This window comes from Uranotaenia lowii, chromosome 3 (assembly GCF_029784155.1).
Source record: "Uranotaenia lowii strain MFRU-FL chromosome 3, ASM2978415v1, whole genome shotgun sequence".
NCBI lineage: Eukaryota > Metazoa > Arthropoda > Insecta > Diptera > Culicidae > Uranotaenia > Uranotaenia lowii.
In genome coordinates this window covers 12,551,743-12,569,055 of record NC_073693.1, presented here as the reverse complement: position 1 = coordinate 12,569,055, position 17,313 = coordinate 12,551,743, and the positions used below count along the sequence as shown (strand labels likewise).

General features: G+C 31.8%; 1 protein-coding gene across 2 annotated transcripts in view; it reads left to right on the top strand.

Moving 5' to 3' along the window:
- LOC129750741 (homeobox protein PKNOX2-like) overlaps positions 1–17,313 on the top strand; it is a 227,925-nt gene that overhangs the window by 21,791 nt on the left and 188,821 nt on the right. The gene's annotated exons all lie outside the window — the stretch shown is intronic.

The window sequence follows — 17,313 nt, the reverse complement described above, 5'->3', positions numbered from 1 at the left end:
TAATTTCCAATTTCCACCCCACTTAACAATTTATTTCGCGGCGCTGCCTCGCGCGAAACGTGGCCTCAGCCGTGGCCTCAGCCGTGGCACGTCACAAATGGACCGTGCGGTTTTCCGGGCTTGAGTGGGGATAGAGAAAGTAGTAGGTACTGAGTCAGGAAAGGGGTTGAGGAGAGTTGTTGTTATCTGTGCCGCCACCAGGGCCAGGGGCCAGGACACCGTCATTTAAAACAGCAAATCGCGAGGATATGGCGCGGCACCACGACGCGATTTACCCCGTTTTTGGCAGCGACGAGGACGATGGAACGAACCGAGGGAGGAAGAAGGCAAAAAAAATACACCAAGAAGCATGCCGATGGCGCCTTTCGACACTATAAAGATAAGACCTCGACGACGAAGTTATGCCTAATGTATTATTAATTTTCCTCAGAGAAATGATGGTGTCAAATTAAGCCGAACATTGTAAATCGCCAAGGAAGGGAAAAGGGAAAGCTTCGAAATATTATGAGAAAATGTCTTTTTTTGTTTCTCAAGGCACCAAAATTTGGTTTTTTAAATTGAACTTAAACTTTTGAAATTTCAGGAAAAAAATGGAGTTTTCAATCAGTTTTGTTTGTATCAATGATGTCTCAAATAATCAGGTATTAAACCAAGACAGAACATTTGACATTCAATTTGAAACAATTTTCGAGAAAATCTACCCTTTTTTGCAAATTTCAAAATTTATCAATAATTGAACAAAAATTTTAAAAATTTATACAATTTTGACAATTTGATAGTTGAAACAATTTTAACAATTTTTACAGTTTTAAAAATTATGACAATTTTAACAATTTTGACAATTTGAACAATTTAAGCAATTTTGACTATTTTGACATTAAAGAAAATTCTGATAATTTTGACAATTTTGCAAATTTTGACCATTTTGACATTTTTGACAATTTCGATAGTTTTGACAAATTTGAAAGTTTTAACAATTTTGATAGTTATGGCAATTTTTACAATGGTATCAAATTTGTGAATTTTGACAATTTTGAAAATTTTGACAATTTTGACAACTGAGACAATTTTGACAATTTTGATACTAATGAAAATTTTTACAATTTTGACAAATATGAATATTTTGACAGTGATGACAGTGATGACAAGTTTTACAATTTTGCCAATTTGGACAATTTTCTCAATTTTGACAATTTTGTCAATTTTGAAAATTTTGACAATTTTGACAATTTTGAAAATTTTAACAAGTTTGACCATTTTGACATTTTGAAAGTTTTAACAATTTGACCATTTTGACAATTTTAACTAGTTTAAAAAATGTTGACAGCTTTGACATTTTGGAAAATTTTTGACAATTTCGATAATTTTGACAATCTCGAAAGTTTTAACAATTTTGACAATTTTGACAATTTGATAGTTTAAATAATTTTAACAATTTTTACAGTTTCAAAAATTTGGAAAATTTTGACAATTTTGACAATTGTGACAATTTTGACAATTTTGACAATTTTGACAATTTTGACAATTTTGACAATTTTGACAATTTTGACAATTTTAACAATTTTGACAATTTTGGCAATCTTGACAATTTTGACAATTTTGACAATTTTGATAATTTTGTCAATTTTGACAGTTTTGACAATTTTGACAATTTTGACAATTTTGACAATTTGACAATTTTTGGCAATTTTGACAATTTTGACAATTTTGACAATTTTGACAATTTTGACAATTTTGACAATTTTGACAATTTTGACAATTTTGACAATTTTATCAATGTTGACAATTCTGAATATTTTGACAATTTTGAAAATTTTGACAATTTTGACAATTTTGACAATTTTGACCATTTTGACAATTTTGACAATTCAGACAATTTTGACAATTTTGACAATTTTGACAATTTTGACAATTTTGACAATTTTGACAATTTTGACAATTTTGACAATTTTGACAATTTTGACAATTTTGACAATTTTGTCAATTTTGTCAATTTTGACAATTTTAACAATTTTGACAATTTTGACACATTTGAAAATTTTTACAATTTTGACAATATTGACAATTTTGACAATTTTGATAATTTTGACAATTTTGACAATTTTGACAACTTTTATAAAATTTAAATGTTTACACAATTTTGAAAATTGTGACAATTTTGACAATTTAAACCATTTTGAAAATTTTAACATTGTTGACAATTTTGACAACTTTGATAACTTTTGCAAATTTGACAATTTTGACAATTTTGACAATTTCACAATTTTGAATATTTTGTTAATTTTGACAATTTTTACAATTTTGACAATTTTGACCATTTTGCCAATTTTGAAAATTTTGTTAGTTTTGGCAATTTTGACAATTTTGACAATATTGACAGTTTAAGCAATTTTGTCATTTGAGAAAATTTTGATAAATTTGACGATTTTGACCATTTTGATTATTTTGACAATTTTTTCATTTTGATAATTTTGACAGTTTTGACAAATTAAAAGTTTTGACAATTTTGACAGATTTGACAATTTGTCAGTTTTGACAATTTTGGAAAATTTTGACAATTTTGAAAATTTTGAAAATTTTGTCAATTTGGACAATTTTCATAAAATTCAAATGTTTTCACAATTTTGAAAACTGTGACAATTTTGACAATTTAAACAATTTTGAAAATTTAAACTATGTTGACAATTTTGACAATTTGGACAATTTTGACAATTTTTGACAATTTTGACAATTTGGACAATTTTGAATATTTTGCCAATTTCGACAATTTTGACAATTTCGACAATTTCGACATTTTTGACACTTGGACAATTTGACAATTTTGACAATTTTGATAATTTTGTCAATTTTGACAATTTTGTCAATTTTGACAATTTTTTCAATTTTGACAATTTTGACAATTTTGACAATTTTGACAATTTTGACAATTTTGACATTTGACAATTTTGATAATTTCGACATCATCGACAATTTGATAATTTTGACAATTTTGACAATTTTTTCAGTTTTGACTCTTTTGATAATTTGAGAATTTTTAAAATTTTTACACTTTTGTCAATTTTGCATTTTTGACAATTATGAAAATTTTATCGATTTTGACAATTTATAAAAATTTAACAAATTTGACAATTGTGACAATTTGACAATTTTAACATTTTTTTTGAATTTTTCAATTTTGACAGTTTTGACCTTTTTGACAATTTGGACAATTTTGACAATTTTGATAATTTCGACAATTTAAGCAATGTTGACAATTTTGACATTGTTATCAATCTTGACCGTTTTGACAATTTTGACCATTTTGACAATTTTGACAAATTTTTAAATTATTTTTGGCAATTTTGACCATTTTGTTAATTTTGACAATTTTGACAATTTTGACAATTTTGATTAGTTGTACAGTTTTGACATTTTTACAATTTTGACAATTTTGCCAATTTGAAAATTTCACAACTTTGACAATTGTGACAATTTTTACATTTTTGACAGTTTGGTCAATTTGACAGTTTTGACAATTTTGACATATTTTTTCAATTTTGAAAATTTTGTCATTTTTGACAATTTCGCCAATTTGGCATAAGTGACAGACATGAAAATTTTGACATTCTTCACACCTTTGCATATTTTGACAATCCTCCTTATTCTGCGACGCGCGTGAGGTGACGATAGTCGAATCGAGTCGGAGTCACGTGTGTCTTGTCACTTTATTCTCGAAGCCGATGTGACAGAGCATACGATTTGTACCTCACGGTGACTACTAGATTAGGATAAGAACTCAAAAAGTTCATTCTAAAAGACGTTTCTCACCTAAAGCGACTACTGGAATCGGGTGATTCGACTATCGTCACCTCACGCGCGGCGCAGAATAAGGGGGAATGTCAAAAAAATTGACAATGCCTACAATGTTGACGATGTCGAGGATTTAAATTCAAATCTCATTTTATGAAATTCTTACAATTTTTTGATTGGAGTTTAGTTTTTCAAAATTTAGACTTTGTTTTTAGATTTTTAATTTATCAAAAATCGGATGATTTCCAAAACTCAAATTAACTTCAATTGGAAATGGTCTTTTTCAATCAAATGTTTTTTGACCTGGGACTCATCTGGAATGAAAGTTAAATGCAACTCGCCCTTATCCCAATAATTGAAGATCAAAACTCGGGAAAAACACATGTGCGTTTCAATTGCAAAACTCTTACTTTCACACCGAAGGTACATACGACGTATCGTGTGGGTTGAAATTCCCCCGTGAAAGGATAACTAACGTCAGGATAACGTAGGCGAAAGAAGAGGGGCGTCGTTTTCGTTGTTGTCGCTCGGGTGGGAGTGAGTGAGTAAATTTAGCTACGAAGATGCCAGGGTGGGTGTTGAAAGAAAGGTGGGTGAAAAACCTCCCATATGTGAATGGCGGCAACAAACGACACTGCTGTTGATGGCAAAATATGCATCGGTTGGTTTGTTTGATGCGGTAATGAGGGAAGGGGTTCTTAAATCGGATTCCGGAGAGAATACTTAATGAATCAGTATGAGAAAAATACATTTTCTAATCACTAGAAAAAAGCATAATATATATTTTGAAATATTTAAGAATAAATTGACGAGTTTATGCTTATTTTCAATATTTTGATTCAAATGTTGTTAACAAAATATTCGTTTTCCAAATAACTGTTGCAAATTTCTGTTTGAATAATTTAAAAACGTCTTTAAATTACTCTCAAGTCCAGTAGCATCAATGCTTCAAGAAAAAAAGAAAGCGAGTTCCTAAACCCCACGGCAAGTCTCGGTTTGTACGCTTAATGGGAAATCCATAAATATGATCTCCTTCTTAAATCTTGCTCGGATATATGGCGTTTCGGGGAGCTGTGCAGTGTTCAACATACATAAACAGTCCAGTTGTCTTTGAACGAACGACAACAACAACAGACGAGAGAAGATTTCTTACGACGGGGACAATTTCTCCCGCAATGCTTTCTCTTTTGCTGTCATTCTCATTTTTTGTCGTTCATCAAAACCACTCACTCTCTCAATCAAAGCGGTTCGAAATTTATGAACTCACAGTTTGAGTTCCTTAGAAGCCCTCGGAAAATGAGTGATGGTGGGGTGGGAAAACTCACCCTTTTTCCTATGGACAAATATTCAAAAATGATTTGCAAAGAATTATTTCTGTTCATAGGTTATAATTCTATTACAGTTTCAAAGGTTAAGGGGGGGGGGGGGGGTAGGGTCTAACACTTTCAAAAAATCGATTTTTTTATTTTTTTATTTTCTTATTGTAAAACATTTCAAGAATGTTGTGTCAAATTTTCAAGTCAATTGAAGCAAAACTGTAGAAGTTATAGGCCTTTATCTCCCCCTATCTAATACTGCAAGAAAGCAAGAGCAAAAACTTCAAACGCGTTTTTCTCGAAAGCACATTTTTAAAGTCCGTGGACATCGTCATTTGAAAACTACTTATCCGATTCTTTTCAAATTTGGAACATATTTTCTACATATGAAATACCAGACCCCAACGTTTTTCTTTTTTGATTTTTTATACTTTGGGGAGATTTTAGAGGTGAAAAATGGCGGATTTTTAAGTGAAAAATTGTAGTTTTTACTTCAAACAGCCACAAAAATTTCATAAAAATATTTTTAAGTTAAATAAAAACGTTGGGGTCCAGAAAAACATCTATTAAAAATATTTTGCTCTGATTTTTTGACTTCAGATGATTCTGTGCTGAGATACAGTGTCCACCGCAAATCCTGTTTTCTAAAAGGCATCCTCGAAAGTGCTCCGTCACCGGCTCATTTTTCAATATTTTTCTACGAAAAAATTACTAAATGTTCTTTTAACAATGCTTTGTATAATGCAAAAAATTTGAATACATTTGTTTGAACGATAGCTCTAGAAAAAAATCGTGAAAATGGTGTTTTTTTATACCCGTTAGACCCTACCCCCCCCTTAATGAAACTTATTCCATTATTTCCTTCGAAATTCAGCTTTCCACCTGTTGAAATGAATTTACGGATATTTACAGAATGTAAGGTAGAGCTGGAAATTCGTGAAAAAAAATCTAAAAATATGGTTGTCTACAGAAGTTCCTGACAAACCTCGAACAGCATTCGCATAACCTTTGCAAAAATATTTCATGAAATTATTGGAAACCCTAGACTGCAAAGACTGCCATTTTTTAACACTTTTCAATAAATTCAGATTTTTTATTTTGAAATAGTTATAACTTTTTTCATGAGTTACTTAGCTTTTTTCATGATAGCAAAAATGAAGCTTAAGAATCAAATCTAATAATTAAAGACAAACTTCGTTTCTAGCTTATTTGAATTTTCAGGATGAATTTATATGCAAAAATTTCTTTTCCCATACATATTTCCATACAAAGTTGAAACGCGTCGTGCTAAGTCGGGAATCAACCAAACCATCTGTTATGAAGACAAAAGTATTATGGTTACTAAATTATCGTAAAGTAAAGCTTTTTTTAAATGTTCTTTAAGCCGACTTGTTTTCCTAGCTGCTATTTCTGTGACAACGATGCATTTCCAAAAATGACTTTTCAGAGTTAGGCACTTAATTCAAACTTGAACGTTTGTCTAAAATGAAAAATTTAAATTAGTGAACGAAAACAGTGAACCTCGATACTTGGTTTAAACTATTCAATGAGTTGTCAGTTGTGATAATTGAATAAGGTCATTTTTGGAAATTCATCAATGCAATTCTACTTTTTGCCTCATAATGGTTTCGCGATTACGCAGAGGATCACAAATGAACCAATTAGTACAAAAAGTAGTTATTCATAATATACAAATGAAATATTCACGCTTTAATAGTGGATTGAAGTTGACTTTTAGCATCAGTCTCGATACTTATAAATAAAAAGTTTCACAAATCATTCGTATATGCTAGTTGCCTTTTTATTATATATCTTTCTCTTCAAATTTTGTTTATTTATTTTTTTTTTTAAATGGTCACAAACATAAACAAGATCTCAACGAAACTTGATGTTTCCTCGAAAAGACTTCTTTTTTCTTAACTTTAAGCGTACATCTTTCGAGGATATGATGGCTTGCATCTTACAAATGCTGTAACCACCAACCCACAGATAGTGTATTACGTATGCCGTGGACGGGATTCGATCTCATGACCGTTTGCTTCGAAGAATTGAAAGCTATCCTCTATACAACGAGCTGGTGCGAAAGAAAAAGTATTTTGACAAATGTGACTCGGTTTACTATTCATCAGTTGTGAAAAGATTTTATCTATGATTACAAATTATTTTGATACTGTTCCATTTTTTCTTTGAAGAAATCAAATTTATCTTGGATTCATGAAAAAAATTAATTGTACTTCAAGAATATGTATGCATCAATTTCATGTTTTTCGTCACAACATTTTCTTTCGAATATAAAAATAAATTAGATGGAGATGCGATATTAGTTCTCTACCTAATAGTCTAAAAATATCCAGTCTTCGTGAGTTTTGAATACCTGGGACTGCTTAATGCACCTGTGACCGTTGTTGGAAGTTGAGGTTAGAAGTGGTTAAATATTTCACGAACAGTGCAAGTATAGTTATGATTATGAAAATAACCTAAAAATTTTCGAAATGTGTACTGCTTTTTGAAGTTGGAACATCTTTCAATCTTCTCGATCGACTAATGAAATATTATGCACTAGCTGACCCGTTGTGCTTTGCTACACCTTCCGGAAATAAATGTAATTTGTAAAAATTTATTCAAATGTAGATTTTAGAGAGCATTTTTTTAAATCAAACCTCATCATACTTCAGAACCAACAACTTTGAAATGAGAGCTGCAGCTGCAGTTCTGAATTGCAATTCAAAGATGGTATATATTATTTATTGAAACTTGATCTCTAAACTCTTTTTTCAAGATCTGAAATTTGTACTCTGTACCCAAAAAAACTTTTTAAAATTTGGTCCCTTCTTTGAAAAGCTCTTTATCTTAAATTTACATGGGAGCTCTCCCATCTTTTTCAATTTTGTCCCCCACTGCTTGAAGAAGGTAGGCAAATTTAACCGGCTCGATACCCAAACAGCACTTATCATGGTAATGAAAAATATTTTAAATTAGTTATGTTTTAAATACAGTGCAAATTTCTTTTTTTTTTAAATAAATTTACTACAGTAAACATATAAATATTTAAAAAAAATACCAGTTGCATCACTAAATAAGTTCTCAGCGTTTTTTTTTATTTTCTCTTTGAAAGTCAAATATTCAAAAATGTTGGCAAAAACAAATTTCTAAGTTTACATTTGTCTCGTATATTGGGGCAAGTGTCAATGCAAAGCTTATTTACAGATGCGTCAGAGTAATGGCTTTAAAATGGATTTAATACGAATTCCTGTTTTTTGTTCTATCAAGTTTCACTGATCGATCTGCAGTATTCCTGCAATATAAATTTATGTTGGTTACTCCACTTTAACCTTCCCATGCCGTTCGCAAAATATCCGTTTCGGGGAAATTTGAGTTGTATTTTGATTTCGTTCTCCTGGCTGTAAATGTTAATCGATTTTGATGATATTATATTCATTGTGTAGGTAATTTGTTCTTATTACTCAAAATTTTAAAATAAAGTCGATATGTATTACCAAGTTATCAGAAACTGGTTCAGAAAGTAAAAAGTCCGAAAAATCAATTTTATTTTTAAAATGCTCATAACTTTTAACAGCTTTTCTGTATTTAAGTGTTTCATTGATGTTTGAAATCGTTAAGAATCCATCAATCCGACAGTGTATAGATATGTTGGGGTCCAATGAAAGTTTTGACCGCTATCTCAGATCTTCCGGTAGAAAAAAATCTAACTTCAAAAAAACGTTATCCAATTTTTGCTTTGCTTAGCTGTATTTCATTTCCCAATGAACCGATTTTCAAAACTCAAATTTCATTTTTTTGACGTTAATTTGATCATTATTTTCATAGAACATACTTGGTCTGTCAAAATTCCTAGTTCTTCAGTATATTGGAATGATGATAAAGAGATTTTAAATGTGCGCTTCGGGTCATATTGACCCGAACGGCATGGGAAGGTTAAACGAATGCTGTTCAATATCCGCTGCACTTTCAACATTCGGAATACCCCTTCTGGTCTTTCCAACATATTGAATCATTTTGAAAATGAATTTCTTAAAAGTTCGACGTTTGCCCTTGCCCCACCGTGTAAGTTGACAGAAGGGAATATTGTTTTTAACACTTTAAGGGTAAACTAAAAATTTCTTTTAAAAATTTTGCGTCCAGTTGAATATCAGTTCTAACTAAAGTCTCGCTTTTCAAAAACGAAGCGGATCAAAAGTCTCTTTTATGCAGCCATGTAACACAAAAACACTTTTCATGTTAAGTACGTACTTAAATTGGTATGTAAGCAAAAAGTACGATGGTTTTTTCAGAATTATTTAAAATAAAAAGCTCCCATTTTCATTTCTAGATTCGTTTCAGCTGTGTATTTGGGCCGAAGTAACAATTTCTAGAAGAAAACATAATTTTTAATTTTTTTTAACAGAAAAAGTTGAACGTTTGAACATGTTCTGATGTTCCTTGAATGAAAAGTCGAATGCTGCCTACATTAACACGAACTAAATATTGAAGTATTTTTGCAAATCTTTCAATTGGTTTTGATTCGATTGATAAAATATCAATCCGTGTCACATCTAGGCGTCATTTATTACCACGTGCTGTGTACAAATCAAATAAGCAAGAAAAAAACACATCTAGGTTGCATATCGCCCCCACGTGTTTGAGAAACAGGCGCCTTATTGTTAAATTTTCCAGCAATCAATAAATAGTGTGCTTTGGTTACTATCCTCTTGCGACGACGTTTGTTCGCCCATGGAGACGAAAAACAAACCCCTCGAAGAAAATATGCTTGGTTGAGAAATACGCGCCAAAATATTCCTACTGATCAGTATGCTATGCCTGGGCTACTTTCCTTTGGCTCGCGACGCCTCGACCATAGAGACGAAAAACAAACCGCCCAAAGGAAAAAAAAATCTCAAGAAAATGGATGTCATGACTTTAATTTGTTTCGAAAAACTACAAATTTTGTATGGAAGCCCCCCTTCCCTTAAGTCGGATGGAGTTTTGACTATTACAGAAACCATCCCCGGCATCAAAAACCCTCAGATGCCAATTTTGACGATGATCGGTTCAGTAGTTTCCGAGTCTATAGGGAACAGACAGACAGACAAACATTCATTTTTATATATATAGATGTAGAAAAAATCTAAAATATGAGCGCTAATAATCATAGCAGCTTTGCTTACTAGCACCACGTTGCATACGTCGCGACGTTGAAAATAATAACGGCGCATCGCGAGTTTCCAAGGAGACTTCAAGCATGCGATTGACGGCCTAGGGAAAATGCAAGGGGGTATAAAGTAGGTGTACTGATCATTAAGATTTCCGAATCAGCCATGTTGGTTTTCGAAATGGCTATCATAGATACGTTACGTTTGTTTACAAATAATTTTTCCATCAGCTGAGATCTCGTTGTATAATTTTCTTCTGGTAACTTTCGACTGGTGTCGATCGTTAACAAAAAAAATGGCGAAAACCTATAACGCAAGGTAAACCGTTAAACCGGTAAACTGGTATATCCGGAATACAGGCCGGCACTCTTTTTCGCTGTCGGTAAGTAGATGAACAGGTTAACTTAAAAAGGTGGAATAAACTCAAACCGACTGGGAGAAGTCTGTTGACCAGAACCTCGGATTCACCTAAATTAGCCTTCTGATCAAGTCCCATCGGAAGTTTGAACTGAGGAATGCTGACCAGAAGTGAAATCGTCAAATTGAAGCAGAATACCAATCCATACGGGGTAAAGAGCTATTACGAAACAGTGTCAAGAGGAAGATCAAACGAAGATCAAACGAAGAGAACATCAAAAGAAAATAGATTATGTGCTATGGTGCTCACAAGTTGTTCTAGATTATAATTAGATTTTCGTGAATTAATAAAGAATAAGTTGGAACTAAAAGTTTAAAAATTCTTCATCCGTTGCACTCGTTGAAGCTCACATCCCATTTCTGTAACCCCGCCTGGGTTTGCCGTTTAATAGTGATCTGAAAACACTACATTTTTTTCCAATCATGCTAAAGAACCACTGGTTCATATCCAAATTTAGTTTTGTAGTTTTTGAAGGTAGGGTTATTATGAACAATTTATACAGGAAAATTTTGAAAACTTTGACGGGAATACACCCCTTCACTCTTTTTTGCTGTCGGTGAGTGAAACGATTGGTTTTATTCAAACAATATATCTTAATTATTTGGAACTGAGTTTTTGATATGTAAATGCGGTCGAAATCTCCTCGGAAGTCCATTGCGGTTTATGCTTTCGTCTAAGAATCACATCCAACTGGGTTTCAGTCAGGATACCAGTGAAAACCGTTCGAAGTTTTTCAATAAATTAATTTTCATTCAAATGTGTTGATTGACACTTTTTTCGAAAGCCAGAAGCCGTCTTCTCAACCCTTTGGTTTCCGTTTTGTGGATTGACATTAAACCAACCGTTTGCCTTTCTCAGCTCGGTGATCTGTGCCTCCAGAAGCCGAAAACTTCCCTCAACAGGATTTCAAGCTCAGCAATTGATCTCGACGAAGACTCTGGTGCATTATCTGGTACCAGAACCAATCCAGAAACACATTAAAGAAAACAAAAGTTTTTCAAAAAGCATTCACTGAAATTACTTAAATCACATACCAGACAATTGTAACCAAGATCCACTGGAGTGAGAAGCAGAATCTGCGATCAGCTTTGTAAGCAGTTGGAAGAGCTGATTCGCTTACCATTGAGAGAATCGTCCTTTGAATCTACAAAAACAGTCTCATTTCGTAGAGACTCTGATGCGCGAACCAGCTAAAATAAAAAAAAATCGTTATAATTACGGAAACCTACCGGAAATCACTTACCGTTGAGGGAACCATCCTCTAAAACTGCATGAACTGGTGTAGATTGCAGAGGCTGCGGTGCGCGATGATTTGGCACAGCTGAAATTCAATGAATCATTTCAATAGTGAAAACCAAACGTATATCTGGAGAACTAAATGCACCTTTTGGGACGAGAAGTGTTGCCAGTTTTGGATCTAAAACATTCTGCCCAAATTGAAAGAAACAAAAACAATTTGGCTCGAAGTGCTCCGAACAGATCCCTTGATTGGACTTTGGTATACATCCTTCCGTATGGCCACAGAAAACTGTCCACGCCTTGAATTGTTCCCTGTTTTTCGGAAACCTCAGGTACACAATTTTTCCACCGTGTTTCGTTACTGACCGCTTATTTAGGAAGCCTTTAACTGCGCAAAAAGATGACATAATCTTTTACGGAATACGATCGAAATTTTTTTCTTATATTTGTAAACAAAGATAACGAGCCCTTCACCACTTCACCGCGCATTCTTCGCCTACTTACTGTAAAAGTCAGAAAACCTAAAATGTACAGTAAAAACGTAAACAATGTTCGGCGACGGACCTGTTAACATTAACTTTTAAACAAACTGTCTTAATTTCCAATATTAGAGCAAGTTCACTGGTGTTGGGACACTATTCGACACTTACGGCACATTTCGAAAATTTTCCCAGGCAAAAACATTTCCAAGATCTGTGGCCTACAAGTTTTTTTACAACACGTGTTGTATTTTCGCATGCTGTGATGCAAAAATAGCAATATTTCTATCACATACGGCTGAAATAGAAACAGTGTTGTAAAAAAAAACCAACGCCCCAAGATCTTGAAAACATTTTTGCATGGTACAATTTTCAAAATGTCAAAATTTCTATCACTTTTTCCCAACACCAGTGAACTTGCTCTTACAAAATCTTTCCTACCGCGCTCAACCAGAGCTTGCTACGTTTATGTTCATATTCTCGTACAAAAATTCGCGCCCCCTTATTTCTCGATGAATTGTTTGACATTAACAATACAGCACTTTTTAAAGTAAAACAAAAATCATAGATTTATTAAATTGAGTTCGCAATTATCAAATAGAAGCGCGAAATATAAATCACTTTTGAAAATTGATTTATTTTCAACGATCGTTGAAATCTTTGAATTGCTCAAAAGTATGATAGGCCCAGCGTATTTTATTTGAGCATTGAACAAATTTTTTAAGCAATAGAAGGCATCTTTAAAAAAAATCAAATTTAATCATCAAACATTGTCGTCTTAAAAGACTATTGAACAAATTCAAAGATTTTAACCATCGATGTCTTCCCTATTAAGTTAGGTGTAAGTGTTCCTAAATGGGCATATCGGGTTAAATGCGCTTACGTCCGTTTGACGAAATGGCTGACAAGACAACATATCTAATCAATGAATTATGAGGGTGATGCGCTTTGAACTTAAGGCAAGAAAGAATTATATGAATTTACCAACTCAAAAAAATAAAAATTCTTACAAGATTTTGATTCCTTTTGATGTAATATGTACTTTAAAAAATTATACGTAAAGAAGCTAAAAACAAAATCTTAGATGGTTTTTGTTTCTTATTCAAATGACCTTCAGAAGAAGAACAAATTAAAGGTTTTATGATGGTTTCATAACGATTAGAAAGTGGATTTCTTTATTCCTCCATCATGTTTGTGAAATGCCCCTATCCTAAAATAACAGGTTAAATAGAATAAATATATGATTTTTATCAATAAAACTTTGAATCGAAGCTCTAAATAATATCTTTAGGGAGAATTGAATCATCTCAAAACAAATTTGAGTTTATATTAATTTGAATTTAAATTTGACTGCGTTAAGCAGAATCCATCTTCTACTTAGAAAACTGCAGACCGGCCCTGCCTAGATGAACGCATCTCGATTCCCAATAATTTGCGAGGTATAAAGCGCTTTTTTGCAATTTCAGGTTTATCACCTAATAATTATCTTTCGAACGAACAGCGTATAACAGCATATAAATATTTGGGCGCTCATTCAAGCAGTGCCATACACTATGCAAATCGTGTTTACAGCGATAAAATTTCATCGAATTTGTACAAATGTTGTGTAGTCTGTGGCCCGCTTATGGCACTGCTTGTATAAAGCGGGCCACAGACTACACAACATTTGTACAAATGCGATGATATTCGATGAAATTTTGTCGCTGTAAACACGATTTGCATAGTGTATGGCACTGCTTGAATGAGCGCCCAAACGGTTGGAGTAAAATCGGTCGGGATCGAAATATTTTGTACAAACCATCCTCCCAGCCGGGGTGGAGATGGTTTTTTTTTTGTTGCTGTTGCTGTTTTCGCAAGCAATCGTTTGTGTTCGCGTGAAATATACTCTTACGGGCAAGAATGACTCGCATAATCAAATATGATACGCTGAATCTTAAGTATTATTTCGTTCTGATTACCTTAATAGTAACGTTTCACATTGTGTTTTGGCTAAATGTGCCTTTGCTAATATGGATAAAAAATCATTTCGGAAAGATACGGTTAATACTTCTTTAAGGAAATTGATTATTTTTGCAACACGTCGAAATGATAAAAAAAATATTCGGGAAAGATAAGAATCAATTGTAGGTTTCGAATCAATGATCAACTTTTACGAAGACCAGGAATAGTTGAAACTTTTGAGACTTCCTTCAAGTTTATTTTTCACAGTCTAGTGACATGAGAATTTAGTGATATTTTGGTAGATTTTTAATCAAAATCATCAAAATCAAATTTTTTTTTTTAAAGCAAAAGTAAAAAAAAATGGAAGTCTTTAACAATTGCAACCTTGTTAAAGACTTAATTTTTTTTTTTACTTTTGCTTAAATTTAAATCTTTAATATCGAAAGCTCATAAATGTTATTCAATCATGCTACAAATAGTTACATTTTTTTTCTATTACTTTTTTAAACTTGAGGTTTATTTTCAAGCATTGTTTCTTTGAATCTAGAATAGCTAGCTAATTTCTTAATCCTCTATCATATGTAAGATAATAAATGGATTCGAAATCTGTTTTTGTGTTTTTTATATAGGGTTGTCGGTTTATTAGTTATCAATGATGTATTTTACTCAAAACTTAGTAGTTTTTTAATTTCAAAACCCAATATCACCAGAACTAGGTTTGACAGAATCTGACAAATGATTCGAATTCAGGACGGCACAATCAATTTGTGAAACAACGGCTTTAAAGATTTGAAAACATGCACATATCATGTTTTTATTGTAATCTGCATTTTATAACACAGCTCATAGTTTCTGAAAATTTTATGTACACTGTTGAGTCTCTTATTGTTATTGACACCTTTTTTGGCCCCCTGTTGAACAAATAACTGTTACTTTTTTCACTGAAATCAAATCCACATTTTTCTGCATAATAAAGCTAATCCTCTACTGAATGAAAAATAAAAACGTAATAAAAACTTTTTTTTATGGAAATATTTTTATTGCCAAAATAGATCTGTTTTCAATACTTTTAATTGTTAAAATAATGTACGAAATCGGGTTTTTTTATTCATAAATATAGTTTGCAATGTTTGCCAATACTGAATCATGCTGAAAATATTTAAAAAAAAGTTCGAAACCAAATATGGAGTCGTATGCAGTAGAGGATTTAGAATTTTTTTTACCTTTTATCGCTACTACAAAAAATTACATTGTTCCTTTTTTAATTTCTTTCAAAATTTTCAATTTCAATGTATCAAAATATTGTTATCTTGAACTCAAAATCCATAAGTGTTGAATTCAGTTTTTAAAATAGTATAGATAGTTTAATTTGCGTATCAATCAATTTTAATTTAAAAATTTGATTTAACTACGCTTTGATATGAAAAGTAAATGACCAATACTTTTATTGATTTTGATACGTTTGATTTTATTATAATAAGATATCAATGTTGATAAGATATGAATTTTGAATTCCTTTAGCAATATTTTTCTCTATTCATTTCGAAACTGTAATTCCTTAGTTTAAAATTTAAAAAAAAACAATAGATGAAACTGAATTGAATTAATGTTTTAAATTATGTCTCTTTCTCAAATTTTTATATGCTGTTGAATAATCTTAAAATCTATTCAATAGAGACCTTGAAGCTTGTTGCCCATATATTTTTTTAACTTTTGGAGTCAGAATTCAAGGTTCAAAAACAATGTTTGGTGAATGGTTTCTAATTAGTTATTCATTGCAACAAGTTGCAAAAAGTTTATTTTTTTTAGCACGGTTCGTAAACGTATCCAACGGAGATTGCCAAGTTGGATAATTACGTTAGGTGCTAAAAAAAATGGAGTTTTGCTATGAGTGGTATTCATAATTTTATGAAAATTTGGAAAATCCTTTGAAAATTAATTAATTGACTTACAAGAAGTGCATCTTACAAATAACCACATGTCAATGACGATGCCAAATGACTGAAATTTTTTGATAAAGTAGGTCGTGGAATGTACTTTTGCAAGCAGAAATTATCACTTTTTGATAATTTTTTCAGTGTCTTAAAGTTAACTTTTAAGCACTGAGTTACATAAAATACAATTTTAATAACTATTCAAAAATTGAATGAATTTTTTTGCAAATATTGACTTTTTCAATATATAATAAATTTGTACTGAATTCTAAAGAATATATTTTTTTAAACAGAAGACAAGTTCTTCGGAAAATGATAGGGTCAACTAAATCATGAACAAAGATCATTCCTTTTTGGTCTTATATCTGTTCATAATTAAAAGGAATAAGGAATCTTGTCCATACAATCTCATGTTCACAGATTTTAGAAACTGATAAAGTTATGTACAACGGTTTATTTCCAAGATTTTGACGGTTAATGATATTTTAAACATTTAAGATAAGTTTAGATAATCAAACAATGCCTAGAAACAAGTGTTCATAATTGCCTCGTGTTTTGAAACATGGGCAATTACTAACAATCCTCTGTGAATCAGTGTGATAAATGTTTAGCAAAAATTTATATTACACTTGAAGATGCATTTATTACTGACTGTAAAACGTATGGAAAAACATTTATACTGAATTTACTGCGAGAAGAGAGTTACATGATTGAACGCCTTCAGAACAATTTTAAATTCTAGAGACGTGGATTTTGTGAGCTTTAACAACACAATGGATATCTGTAACACATCAAAAAATTGGTAAACATGATTTAAAACCCTATAATGATTTTGTGTTTTTTCTATCATTTATATAAATGTGATGAAAAGTTTAAAATTGAATCGATTTCGTCGAAATTTTTAATAATTGGTGTGTTATGAAACAAGCCAATCAATGAAATAAGTTGAAAATTTTGCTATATGCCGACGCAAATGGACAATCAAAGTCTGGAAAACCTTGAATTTTTGTCCCGGAAAACCGGGAAAAAACCGGGAATTTCAAAATG